At 32.3% G+C, this 15,326-nt stretch overlaps 1 pseudogene; it reads right to left on the bottom strand.

The window, feature by feature from the left end:
* Positions 1-4,155: 4,155 nt before the first annotated feature.
* Positions 4,156-4,267, bottom strand: LOC139895492 (U6 spliceosomal RNA; annotated as a pseudogene).
* Positions 4,268-15,326: the final 11,059 nt, after the last annotated feature.

Genomic DNA, 15,326 nt, shown 5'->3' with positions numbered 1-15,326 from the left:
TCACATGAGTCTTGTAAAGTGTGCCACAAATGTGTCCCCGAGCGAATATCATAGCGCCTCTTGACAATTTCCATGTGCCTCTATTGAAATGACTATCATAGCCCTGTTTATCGAGAGCTACTCCGGAAAGTAAATTCAGCCGAAGATCTGGCACATGGCGGACATCCTTCAAAGTGATTGTGCTCCCGGAACTTGTGTTTATCTTGACATCACCAATTCCGAAAATCTCAGCGGAACTGGAATTTCCCATCTTCACAGCTCCAAAGTCTCCAGCTTTGTATGTTGTGAAGTATTCCTTGTATGGAGTCACGTGGTAGGAAGCTGCAGTATCTACCACCCATTCTGTGTCTTCTCGTGAGACGTGAAGGCATGTCTCATCATGGGTTGAACAATAAGCTACATCACCTGTGATAGCAACTAATGTTTCTCCACCCTTATTCTTCGGCTGTGAACTGCTTTGACCTTGTTCCTCTTTTAATCTATAGCAGTTCTTCTTCATATGTCCCTCTAATCCACAATGATGACATTTATATGTTGGTTTTCTGCCATCAGCTGACCTGCCCCTGCTCTTGCTTCTGCCTCTCCATTTATTTTTGCTATTCATTCGCTGTCTCCCCCGATTCTCTGTGACAAAGGCATGTGTCTGATCTGTGCCCATGTCTTTTCTCCTTGCCTCCACCACTGAATAGGGCATCCTTGACCATTGACATGGTAAGTTTGTCATTCGGGGCTGAGTTGCTGAGTGTTACTACCAGCGTTTCCCAACTATCGGGAAGGGAACTAAGTAGCAGTAGCGCCTGAACTTCATCGCCAAGCGGCATCTCTACAGACGATAACTGGTTGACCAAGCTCTGGAACTCACTGGTATGCTCTGCAACTGAAGTTCCACTTTTGAGCTTCATGTTGACTAAACGCCTCATCAGCAGGGCTTTATTCCGAGCAGTCTTGGCCTGGTACATGTCCTCCAACTTTTTCCAGAGGACATATGCGTCTGTCTCTTGTGCAACATGGTGGAAGACACTATGATCAATCCATTGACGGATCTGACCAATAGTTTTTCGGTTTGATTTCTTCCACTCTTTCTCTTTGGCAGAATCAGGGTTTATACCCTTCAATTCAATAGGATCGAACAAATCCTTACAGCTGAGGAGATCTTCCATTCGAGGTTTCCACAGCGTGTAGTTTGTGGCTGTGAGCATAATCATAGCTCCGAAAGATGATGTTGACTCTTCTGTGGACATTATCACCTTACAAATAATTTTTCAACACAAAAGGGTTGAATTGTAGAAAACAGATATCACCGTTACGTCCGGAACGGTTGAAAATGGTGGAATAGACACTTCGCGGCTTAAATTCCACTTACAGGGCAAAATTATAATTTTTATAAACTTCAGGGACAAAGAATGAAATTCTGAAAATTTCAGGGACTAAATTGTAAAATTTCAGAATTGCTACAGTACCGCTACAGTACTGCTACAGTGACTTGCTACAGTGCTGCCAACTGCTACAGTGAATTGCTACAGTGATCGTCTTCTCCGGCAAAAATTCCGGCACCGGTCGTCTTCTCCGGCGAGATTCCGGCGAGTTGACCAAACTTTGACCGCGTTTTCTGGGCTCGTTATAACTCCGTTTAAGTCGCCGTTTTTTGCGATGGACTCGGTTCGACGAGACGAATCCAATGGTACACTCAAAATTGAATTTTGAGAAAACTTCCGAAAACCCAAAAACTCAACCAACGTCTCTAACCAAGCTCTTGATACCACTTGTAAGGATCGCATAGCCCAAACACAATGTCCTGCAATATAAGTCCAAGAGTCCATCCTTTTCTAAAACCAATTGGTGATAGAGGGACTTCCCCTTAGACTTATATACATACATTTGTTTTATCCCATGACCGATGTGGGACTTTGGTTTGCACCCTTACAAACCTCCCCTCAAACCTAAGTCCATCTAGGCCTCCCCTCCAACGATAGTCCGGATCCAACCTTTACCGCCGCCAACTCGGAACTCTCAACCTGGTGGGTAGGGCAGGGAGATTTCGATACAAGGCTTCCAGGATCAACTCATCGTGCCAGGGTCCCCTCGAACGAGAGCTGGGTCCACTCATCGCTGCGTCCCCCACATCGGGGCTATAGCCTAGCTCTGATACCACTTGTTAGGAAGAGGGGATCGTCTGGACGTTGGGAGATATAAATTTGAGAGAAAAACAACTCTATTACTCACAAGAATAGATTTACAGAGTATTACAAAACTCTTAAAAAAAAACTCTCAAGCTCACACACACTCTCTAGGTTGTGATTACACTTCTCTGAGTGATTTAGGATGATTTACAATTGAGGTTTGCACATCTATTTATAGTAAAAATTCTATGGCGGTGGAAGGGTGTGAACGGAGATGGTGGGCGGCCGTCATCGTGTTCATCTTTGCTTCTTCTACATGGTGTTCAAAGAAGGCTACTTTGAACATCTAGAAGGTGAGCTTCTAGATTGTAGGCTGGAAACTTTCAAACAATACTAATCGAAATTTAAGAGTCATATGATATATACACAAGAATATGTTGAACACTCTTAGCATTACTTTAACAATGCCATAAAAGATAGCATATTGCATAACATAACAAGGTATATAAGTCTCCTCACCTTTGTTGGTAACAAACTTTTCACTCATAAGGCAACTTAAATACACGCACGCGCGCGCGCACACACACACACACACAAATAAATACACATATACTATATGCAAGGTGAGAAACCAACATTTAAGTTTTCCTATTCCAATGGGGTGGGTCTTGCTGATAATTTTATTACCACATTTACGACTAATTTACTAGTTACCTATGTCAAGCTTGCCAGTTACCATAACAAGAAACAGTTTATTACCGTTCTATGAGTGAAAAAACGCAATGCTACCTAGAGTAGAAATTTGAGGAAAAATAACCCCACAACGCCCCCAATGAAGACTTCATATTATATGAAAACCTTTGAAAATTAAAATGGAACGTGAAACAAGAAAAATAGTAATTGACGGGAGTATATAGTTTTATTAGCAAAAAAAAAAAGAAGGATCTTGAGGCCACGATATAGAGTACATCTGAGAAAAACTCTATCATAATCACGATATAGAGTACATCTGAGAAAAACTCTATCAAAAAAAAGAAGGTCGCCCCATACAGTTTATCTATATCAGAACTGTAGAATAATACTCACAATCACAAGTGCATACGTCAAAAGTAATAGTAATTAAACCATTTAACTTAGCAAGTGTAGCCATTGCTTAGGATCATTATAATCACTTTTTCCATCCCAACCTTCCTACGCTTTATAGATTGAGATTGGTACAGTAAATAAATAGACCGACGGAGAACAATATCCGATGTCAATACAATTCATAATGATTAACTGGGAAAAAAAACTCCGAATCACAAACCTACAATGATAAACAAAAATTGGGTTATCAGAAAGTGTGAGAATTCATGACACAGTTTAACCTGAACTTCAAATGTTTATAGCTTAATAATATGCATTAGTGATTAATTAATAATGAGTTAATTCACAGCCATAAAGCTAAGTCAAGGCCAAAGGACCAATTATGCACCAAAATCAATGAACATGAGGGCAATGTACTGCTTACATTTACTTCTGTCAATAAAAATATTGAGAAATTCACAAGGTTTCAATCTAGGTTCCTTTACATCTGCTTGCATCAGATGTCTAACCATATCCACATCCTCATCAGCCAAAATGTGATCTTTTATTGTCAATTCTTCAATGGTTTTTTGTCACAATTCAAAAAACAAATGGTGCAGAATCATTAGTATCACTTCAGTACTTCACAATCAATTGAAAACAGCTTATGAATTCACAAAGTTGACATCATAATCATAACTTAACATATATAGTTTACTGAGATGATATTTTTAATAAATACCTCAAAGCTCCACCACCTAATCAACTTACTGTATAAATCAAACCAAAAAGAAAAGTTAGGGTTTATACGAACAGGAACAATATAATCAAACACACATGAAGTCAAATGGATCAGAGAAGAAAAATTAGGGATTATACGAACAGGAACAAAATTATTAAACACAAATGAATCAAAATGAATCGAGAAATCGAAAATTAGGGCTGAAACGAACAGATTTTTTCCCAAAAAAAAAATTTGGTCCTTTTGGACCATTTCTCGATTTGTGCGTGTCATCCTTGCGCAGGGGCCATGCTAATCTTCTCTGTATCGTTCCAATTTTATCGAATGTCCCCGAAGGGACGATAGTATGAGATAGGCTTGCATATATATACTTGCTGCAACCAATTCTCCTGCCCGATGTGGGAGTGGGACTGAAACATAAAGTAACTAATAATTCACCTTTTCACATCGTTCCCTTTATATTATTATTTAATTAATAATTAATTTTATATAAATATAAAAATATTTATCTATAAATTTATATACTGTATTTACGGAGTAAATTATTATTATAATTAATAATTTAATTTATGAACTCTGGAACATAATTTATTAGTAGTATTGATAAACATATTATTAATATTCGTGTTAAAGTGTTGCAAGAACGATTTAACTCATACATTTTAATATTTAGATGTAACAAAACCATATCAGTCTTGCTAACTTAATGATACGTATACATATTACTAATATTATTAAATATAACATAAGTGTTAAAAAAACATAAAGAACTTCAATTAGTTTGTTTTTTAAATAGCGGTTATGAGTAAGTGATGAAGTCCGATCATTTTTTAGGACAAACCAACATAGTACTTGAAAGGACCCGTTCATATACATTATAAACGATTCACACTAGTTGATTACATTGCGAGTTATTTGACCTCTATATGATACATTTTACAAACATTGCATTCGTTTTTAAAAGACAAACTTTCTTTACATCGAAAATTGACAGGCATGCATACCATTTCATAATATCCACTATCCAACTATAAATTGATTTAATAATAATCTTTGATGAACTCAATGACTCGAATGCAACGTTCTTCGAAATATGCTATGAAAGACTCCAAGTAATATCTTTAAAATGAGCAAATGCACAGCGGAAGATTTCTTTATCACCTGAGAATAAACATGCTTTAAAGTGTCAACCAAAAGGTTGGTGAGTTCATTAGTTTATTATAATCATTTATTTCCATCATTTTAATAGACCACAAGAATTTCATTTCCAGTTCTCATAAATATACGTCCCATGCATAGAGACAAAAATAATCATTCATATGGTGAACACCTGGTAACCGACATTAACTAGATACATATAAGAATATCCCCTATCATTCCGGGATCCTCCTTCGGACATGATATAAATTTCGAAGTACTAAAGCATCCGGTACTTTGGATGGGGTTTGTTAGGCCCAATAGATCTATCTTTAGGATTCGCGTCAATTAGGGTGTCTGTTCCCTAATTCTTAAATTACCAGACTTAATAAAAAGGGGCATATTTGATTTCGATAATTCAACCATAGAATGTTGTTTCACGTACTTGTGTCTATTTTGTAAATCATTTATAAAAACAGCGCATGTATTCTCAGTCCCAAAAATATATATTGCAAAAGCAATTAAAGGGAGCAAATGAAACTCACCATACTGTATTTCATAGTAAAAATACATATAACGTCATTGAACAAGTGCAAGGTTGGCCTCGGATTCACGAACCTAAATTAATTATATATATTTATGTGTTGGTCAATATTTGTCTAACAAATTAGGTCAAGTCATAGTGTACCACAATCCTAATGCTCGAGACTAATATGCAAAAGTCAACAAAAGTAAATTTGACTCAAAATAATTTCCAAAAATCTATACATGATTAATATATAGTTTAAATATCGTCGTTTTATATTTTTAAATATTTTTTAAAAGATTTATTAGAGTAAATAATATAATTTATTTATTAATAAATAAAATTTTATATTAAATTTATATAATAAATATACTTTTATATATATTAAGTAATAAAATTTATAGGGTTCATTTAATATCATAAAGATAATATGATAGGTATTATTAAAGTAAGTTATTACACGTAGTAAAATATGTTTGTATCACATATTTATTTGATAAAATAATATCTATAATGATAGTAAGTAAAAGTTGTATTATTTTGTAATAATAATTATTATTATAAAAATATCAATATTTATAATTACTAAGATGACATTATGATAAAACGATAATTCTAATTATGATAACTTTAATATTTACGATAATTTTTAATATTATCTTTAAAATAATAATTCTATTTAAAATAATAATAATAATGATATTTTATAGTAACAATGACATTTCTATTAAAATGATATTTTTTGTTAAAATGATAGTTTTAATACTAACGATACTTTTAATAATAATAGTAATGATAAAAATAATAAGAACGATAATTTTATCTAAATCAATATCTTATAATATTTTAATTTCATCATGATACTCTTACTCATTATTTCCTAATCGTTTCGTTTAATAGCTTTTAATCGTCTTTTATATCATGTTCATAATAATGATAATAATAGTAATCAAAATAATTAGGTGTTACAAATATTTATTTTAATTACACTAATATTAATAATGATAGTTACTATAACATTATTAACGATAATACTAATAATTATCTTAATGATAATATAGTAATAATAATAATAACAATAATAATAACCATTTTTAAATAATGATATATATATTAATAATGATAATAATAATAATAATAATACTAACAATAATAATAATAATAATAATAACAATAATTGGATAATAATAATAATACTAATTATAACTTTAACGATAATAACGATAGTAATAATAAAAAAAATAACAATTTTTAATGATAAATCCCTTTTATTGATAAAGATAATAATAATCATAATAATAAGATAAAACTAGAACGACGATAAAAACGACGATAATAATAATCATTTTTAATAAAAATATCGAAAATTCAATTGATTATAACTTCTAATCCGTTCATCGAAACCATTCGATATCTAAAGGAAAAGTTCTTAATTTTTCGCTAGCTTTCCAAGGACATGCATATCTTATACCTTATCTCAACCGCAAGTGTAACTAATTCAATATTCAACCTAACATGTCTAAGGGCAATATCAAAAGTACAAGCATGCATAATCCTAAATACTCGAGCACTAGTCAGGGATACACTATTAGTATGTAAAAGTTAAATTATGAGTACTCACGTATCAATATTGAGATTCAATATTGCAGGAAAGGTACGTAGACGCAACGGAAATGATAAACACTATATTGACCTCACGAGCATACCCATGAACCATACTCAATCACCTCCATAGCTATAACCCATAATTTCCTTAATCCTATCCTACTCGAAAAACAATTTTGAAACCACTCGGACAGCACTCCGTCGTAATATTTTATGTATACTAATAATATCTTGAAATAATACGGAGTAAATATATATATGTAAATCGATTGAGAGAGTTTAGAGAAAAATATTTTCAAGTTTCTATGAAATAATGAAACCTATTGAATTCTATTTATAATAGATTTTTGAATTATTAAAGTGAATTATTAAAGTATGAATTATTAAAGTGAATTATTAAAGTATGAATTATTAAAGTGAATTATTAAAGTATGAATTATTAAAGTGAATTATTAAAGTATGAATTATTAAAGTGAATTATTAAAGTTAAAGTAAAGTAAAAATAAAGTAAAGGTAAAGTTTAAGTATAGTAAAAGTATAAAACTATATACGTATAATACGCGTATAAATATATATAATATTAATTTAAATCGTTATATATATTTAATAAAATAAAATATAAATATCGTTATCTTTATCATACTATTTAAGTAATGAGTTGTCAAAAGTGATTCTAGATATTTATAAAAGTTATATACGTTTTAATAATAAAGTTCTTTTTAAACTGAAAACGTTTTTGTACGTTTGAAACTAAATAGATCAATTGAGTCTTTATGAGATTCAATCTTCCACTATCCTTTATCTAGTTCTCAATGATTGACAATTTATTCTTATTTATAAATCACTTTACCATTTTCCGAATATTGTTAAAATGGAAAGATTTCTCAAATCAACGTGGGCCTTTCAACAGAGACTTGTAATCATAATTCAATATATCTGATAATTCAATCATTTGATCTTATCTCCTAATTCCATTGATAAACATTTTGAAGCAGATACAATCATATAAAGTATTTAATCTAATATTTTGTTTACGTTTCAAGTTATAATATATATACACATATACATATATAATCATATTCGTTTAATGGTTCGTGAATCGTTGGAACTTGGTCGAGGTTGAATGAATGTATGAACATAGTTTAAAATTCTTGAAATTTAACTTAACAAATATTGCTTATCATGTCGAAAACATATAAAGATTAAAGTTTAAATTTGGTTGGAAATTTCCGGGTTGTCACAGTACCTACCCGTTAAAGAAATTTCGTCCCGAAATTTGAGTGGAAAGGTCGTGAATGATAATAAGTATGTTTTCATGATGCATACGGGCTGGAAATTAGAGTTTTATCATCGGCGAATAATTTGGATAAACAATCCATTTATATGAAGAGTACGAATGAAGCTAACATAGAAGAGTGAAATGAGTAAGTGTAGATTCATCTTATCATTTGACGTAGATATGATTGATTCCCAGTTTCAAGGGATTTGAAGAAAATCTTCTTAATAAGATTTGACTCTCCGGTAATCAAGGGAATTAGGATCCGCTTTAAATGCGATCGTCCATTTTAATTGTTCTGTCAAAGATTTTCTTATAAATTTACCTCCTTCATTTCCTTACAACTCACACCTTCTGTTGATGCATTTTATGCAAGTCCCTAGACATCTACCCACGTCCATTGCAGGTACAACAATTTACAGGCCACCATGATTGCTCGTTATTATCCTATCCGTGTTTGTATGTGGTTACCGGAACTGCAGGAATGAGATTTAGATGTTTGACTATGTTAGACTTAGTCAGACGTACGAGTGAAGCCTCACTAGTATGGCTGACAGGCTCATACGCACGATTGATGCTGATCTAAGTCACAATTACAACCTAAATGAGAAGACACGAGTGAATGATCACCCGTACGGCTGATGAAGCCAACTCGTACTTGTGATGAATGAATCATATGGGTGAGTCAACAGTAGGGGTATATAAAGTCTTATGTTCTTTATTTTAGGTTAAGCCTCTCATTTGTTACACAAACTCAGATCTAGTGAGCTCCTCCGATTCTCTCAGTCCAAATCACCCAAGTGGTGAATAATAGCTCTAGGTGTTGATCTAATCACACTTGATTTAGTTGTGGTTTGACTAAATTAATCAAAAAAAAAAACTTAACCTATTCACTAGAGGGTTTGATTCACTTATTCCGCCATTGTGTGAGTTAAATCTGTTGATTTCTAAGTTCCTAGTCATGTTTCATCACCTTCTATTCTTTCCCCCTCAACTCATATTTTAAAGTATTCATCAATATGCTCCATCCAGTTCTGATTCTCGATATACTTCTAACTTTCATATCGGTCATTCTTCGTTTTCATCTACCGCCGGAAGAATCTATTTACTTCTACTATACTCTTGGGTTTATAGTGTTTCTAGTTCTCCCGTGTCTTTATATTGCTATATGCATCGATATATATGGTTTATAATTTCTGGTTTGTCGTTGGGCTTTATATGTTCCCTTATATTTCAAAGTCTCTGCTTCTGTCTTCTATAATCATTATCATTCACAGTTAATGCTCTCTTTTATTTGCTGCAATTTATACCCCAATTTCTATTTCGGAGTTTTGTCCTTTTGTTTCTTCTTCTTGCGATTAAGCACCGCTTGTAATGGTCCATAATTCACAGATATGAATTTCGGAATGAACATTGTTAATGTTCTAGGAAGAAAAATTGTGATGGCACGATCTTGACTTGTCAAATTACTAGAATACCTTGGAAAAGGCCGAATCATCAAGAAATATTTTCTTGATATTTTAGAGGTTAAATAGAATACAAGAGTCGTATAACATGGCACATGATGATGTAATGATCTGTGAATCATCATGTTCCATTTAGAAACTCAACATGACTTACTGTAATATAATCACATTGATCAAGTGTCATTATATTATACTAATTCATGCTTCAGTTCCCAACACTACTTCAAAATATTCCTATTTTAAACTTGAATGTTTCAGAATTTAGAAACTAAAATAGTTTCTTTTATGACGTAATACAGATAGCGCGAAGAGGTAAATGATTTCAAATAAGAAAAATTAAGAAAATATCTTCAGAAATATGGAGGATATTTATAATGAAAGTGTGATGACCCGAAAAATTTCGACTAATTTAAACCAATTCTCTATACGATTTATTATTTTAACACGTTAAACAAAGTCCGTTAGATTGAGTCTCAAAATTTTAGAACTGTTTCATATATACAATTACCTTTGACTACTCTCGACGATTCATGAACAATTATATGTATGTATATATATGTACAAGTAAAAACGACTTTCCTACAGTAAAACCCTATTTGCTACAGTAAAAATTACTTTGCTACAGTAAAACACAATTTGCTACATTAAAACACTATTTGCTGCAGTGAAACCGTATTTTGCTACAGTGAAAAACGAGTTTGCTACAGTAAAACACTATTTGCTACAGTGAACACTATTTGCTACAGTAAAACTATTTGCTACAGTAACACTATTTGATGTCGATGAACTAGCAAACAAAAACGGAAAAGGCGGCCATGCGATCGCATGGCAAAAACACTGAAAACTCATGCGATCGCATGAGCTACAGTAAATCGAAAAGTAATATAAATACGCAGTTTGTTCGACGATATTTTTTCACATTTATCTCTCAATATTTATATTTATATTAAAATTTTAATTTTAAATTTAAGTTTAATAATAATAAGGTATATACGAGGGTGTTTTTAATTCGGATTTCAAACCGCTTTAAGCTAAGGAAATATTGGGTATTATTCGGGGTATTGTTCTTGAATCCAAGGCCAACCATACAGTCGTCTACCATCATTACGTCTACGCAATTTGCCTACAATATTGAATTGCAATATTGAACTGTGAGTTATAGATCCCTTTTTAAATACTTTAAATATTTTTGGGCTGAGAATACATGCAATTTATTTTAAACGCGATAAGACACAAGTACATACTAAATTCTACACTGAGTTAAACTGAAAATCCCTTAGCTTTGGTAACTAGTAGCTGCCAGTACATAGGATATGGACTAGTGGGCGCGAATAATTGTATATGGATCCATAGGGCTTGACATCCCCGTCCGAGCTAGAGCGCTAGCCTTTTAACGGACGTATGTTATTTGAGTTTAAGACACGTTGGTTTGCGTGTATTAAAACGAATGGGGTAATTATCACTATAGCGTTAAGTTTAGTTACCAGGGTGCTCTGTTACGTAGAATCTATTGATAAACTTTTGATGAAATCTTGTGGTCTATCTTTATATATGTTTATGACTCGAGCAATTAAACCTATAACTCACCAACATTCGTGTTGACTTTTTAGCATGTTTTATTCTCAGGTCCTTAGAATGCTTCCGCTGTGATGTGCTTGTTGCCTGCATGGAGTCTCTCATGCTTTGTACAAAGTTTATTGCATTCAAAATAAAACTGCGTTGTGTAATAAATAATTGGACTGTGATGTCAACCTGTAAATTAAAGACTTATGTATTTCGGGGTTTTGCTTATACCTAAGCATTTGCCCACATGTTTATAACTTTCTATGTTTAGAAAGTCACTTATTTTAATGAATGCAATATTTTATCAAAACGTATCATATAGAGGTCAAAACCTCACTGTGGAATCAATGATTAACGTGCCGCGTCAATAGCGATTTTGACGGGTCGTTACAGAAAGATATGATGATATTTTAGAATTTCTAATATCAGAGGATGATGAAGAATATTGTTCGCAGAGGTTTAGAGTCAGGAGCAAGGTATTCGTTAATGACTTCAGCAGGTACTGAATCATTTGGATCCTTTGAAGTCAGGTTCACTCTTTGTAATTTGTCCACAGCCTCCTTCCTACTTTGCTCAATCCGTTTTCCAGTTCCAAAACTTCTCTTTTTCTGCGCTTTGCCAGCGCACTTCATCATTATCATCCAGCTTTTACCGTTTAAAGTCGTTTATAGTTTTTGCTGCTTCATCAGCATTTTTTTTTTCTTTCGGAGAACCAATTCGTAGTTCGGAGTGTTTTTCAGAAACTTCACATTCAAATTAAGTCCAGAAGATAGACGTTATATATACACATATAACTGTTGGCGTAGACATGCTGCGAGATTTCAAAATACTGATTGCTAATTCCCAATGATTCGTATGGCAATTTTCATTACAAGATGCAAATGAGTAAATGATGGGGTTTCAATGAATAATTATAATGACTTTTTGGAGAGGCTAAAGTCAAAGGGTAATGAAGTTGTTGGTACATCTGCTAATAATGTGGTGGAATGTAAAAGGTTCCCTGGTAACGATGGTGTATATCTCAAGGTTATAATAAGATTAGTCTAACTGAAAAGTCGAAGTTGACTTGCCGAAGCTGTGACAAAACTGGCTACTTTGAATAGGAGTCGCAAAGTTATTTTTGCTAATAAATGCCAAAGAATCTGACGCGAATACGTTGTTTAAACTTTTACTTTGGTTTCAAGAGTTTTTCGGGTACATAACTGTGGGTAACATGTGGTTGGATCATCATCTCGATTGCTCATCATTCGAAGTGTCTTCAGAAATTTTCGAAGGGTTTGAACACAGATTGTAATCGTTAACATACATTTGATGTTCTAACACAGTTTTGAAGTCAAAATATAGCTTGTGAAAGATGTAAGGATCTAAGAGTGATGACTTTGGTCATATCTCAAGTTGAATTTTGAGTTTCAAAATCAGAATATGTAATTAAATTTTGAATGAGTATGGTTGTTTTGATTTCTATAAAAGAATGTATATTGTTGTGAAAGTAGGGAGTATAATGGATGATTTGCTGAATCAGATTCGAAGAATGTAACATATTAATTGTGAATTTATATATCTCTCGGGTATTACCTACCCGTTAAAAAAAATTTCACAATTAATATTTTGTATAAAAGAATTTTATTACAGTCTTTATGAAAATATATATATGTATATTTTCTTCAGATGTAACATAGATTTAATGAGTTAATGTTAAATTAAACTCATTTGATTTACGGTTGAAACTATAATTGAATAATCCCTAAAGGTTTAAAAAGTACATAACTTTTACGCAGTATTTCTTTAATGACATTGAAATTATGAATCAATACTTCGTTATTTGTTGATGTATGATGTTCGGTTCGTGGAATTCTTGTGAATTTCGCAAAGTACGAATGATGTTATCTGAAAAGTTTCGGGTACATCGATGATGAAAGTGTAAAATCAAATATATACTTGATTTATTATGAATTAGAATTTGTTGAATTTCGACAGAGATTGTAGTTAACGCTGGTTAAGTTGCGGCCGAAGGACGTACATTATTGTATATTTGTGATAATGCTAAAAACGAACATATATTTCATAGCATTATTCCTCAAGAAAGACAAGCTTTTAGTTGCAATTGTTCTATTTACAAGTGATATTCGTTTAAATAATAAAAGGTGAAGACAAAAGACAGATTCGACGAATTGAAGACGCAAACGACCAAAAAGCTCAAAAGAACAAAAGACAATCAAAAAGGTTCCAATTATTGATAAGAAACGTCTCAAAATCACAAGAGTACAAGATTCAAAACGCAAAGTACAAGATATTAAAATTGTACGCGAGGACGTTCGAAAATCCGGAACCGGGACCAGAGTCAATTCTTAACGCTCGACGCAACGGACTAAAAATTACAAGTTAACTATATATATAAATATAATATAATATATAATTAATTATATTAATTATATATATATTATATATATATATTTAAAACCGTCGGCAGCAGGAAACTCCAAGGGTGTAAACTGTAAATACCTCTCCGCGACTCGCGGAGTTTTAAGGGTATTTGGCCGCGAGTCGCGGAGCCCCAAATTTCAAGTCTGGCTATAAATCAACCCGAATTCTGATCAAAATCATCATCATTTTTTTCTTCTCATTCATACGAAGTAATATATATTTATATTTATAATTTATATTTTAATTTTAATTATAATTCTAATAATAAGGGTATGTTAGCGAATGTTGTAAGGGTGTAAGTCGAAATTCTGTCCGTGTAACGCTACGCTATTTTTAATCATTGTAAGTTATGTTCAACCTTTTTATATTAATGTCTCGTAGCTAAGTTATTATTATGCTTGTTTAAAACGAAGTAATCATGATGTTAGGCTAATTATTAAAATTGGGTAATTGGGCTTTGTACCATAATTGGGGTTTGGACAAAAGAACGACACTTGTGGAAACTAGACTATGGGCTATTAATGGGCTTTATATTTGTTTAACTAAATGAAAGTTTGTTAATATTAATATAAAGATTTACAATTGGGCGTCCCTATAAATTACCATATACACTCGATCGGACACGATGGGCGGGGTATTTATATGTACGAATAATCGTTCATTTAACCGGACACGGGAATGGATTAATAGCCACTAGAATAATTAAAACAGGGGTGAAATTACATTCAAGGGTAATTGGTGTAATTGTTAACAAAGTAGTAAAACCTTGGTTTACACACAGTCGATAACCTGGTGTATTCATTAAACAAAGTATTAAAACCTTGTTACAATTCGAATCCCCAATTAGTTGGAATATTTATCTTCGGGTATAATAATAATTTGACAAGGACACTTGCAATTTATATTTATGACTGATGGACTGTTATGGACAAAAACCAGACGGACTTATTGAATAATCCAGGACAAAGGACAATTAACCCAAGGGCATAAAACTAAAATCAACACGTCAAACATCATGATTACGGAAGTTTAAATAAGCATAATTCTTTTATTTCATATTTAATTTCCTTTATTTTATATTTAATTGCACTTCTAATTATCGCACTTTTATTTATTGTTATTTTATTTAATCGCACTTTTAATTATCGTACTTTTTAATTATCGCAATTTAATTTTATCGCATTTTTATTATTCGTAATTTCATTATCGTTATTTACTTTAAGCTTTAATTTAAGTCTTGTATTTATTTTATATTTTACATTAGGTTTTAACTGCGACTAAAGTCTTAAAATCGACAAACCGGTCATTAAACGGTAAAAACCCCCCTTTATAATAATAATATTACTTATATATATATTTGTATTTTTATAAAAGTAAACTAATATAGCGTTGAGCTTTGTTT

Source organism: Rutidosis leptorrhynchoides, chromosome 2, assembly GCF_046630445.1.
Source record: "Rutidosis leptorrhynchoides isolate AG116_Rl617_1_P2 chromosome 2, CSIRO_AGI_Rlap_v1, whole genome shotgun sequence".
Classification (NCBI taxonomy): Eukaryota; Viridiplantae; Streptophyta; class Magnoliopsida; order Asterales; family Asteraceae; genus Rutidosis; species Rutidosis leptorrhynchoides.
This window is presented reverse-complemented; position numbering and strand designations above follow the sequence as displayed.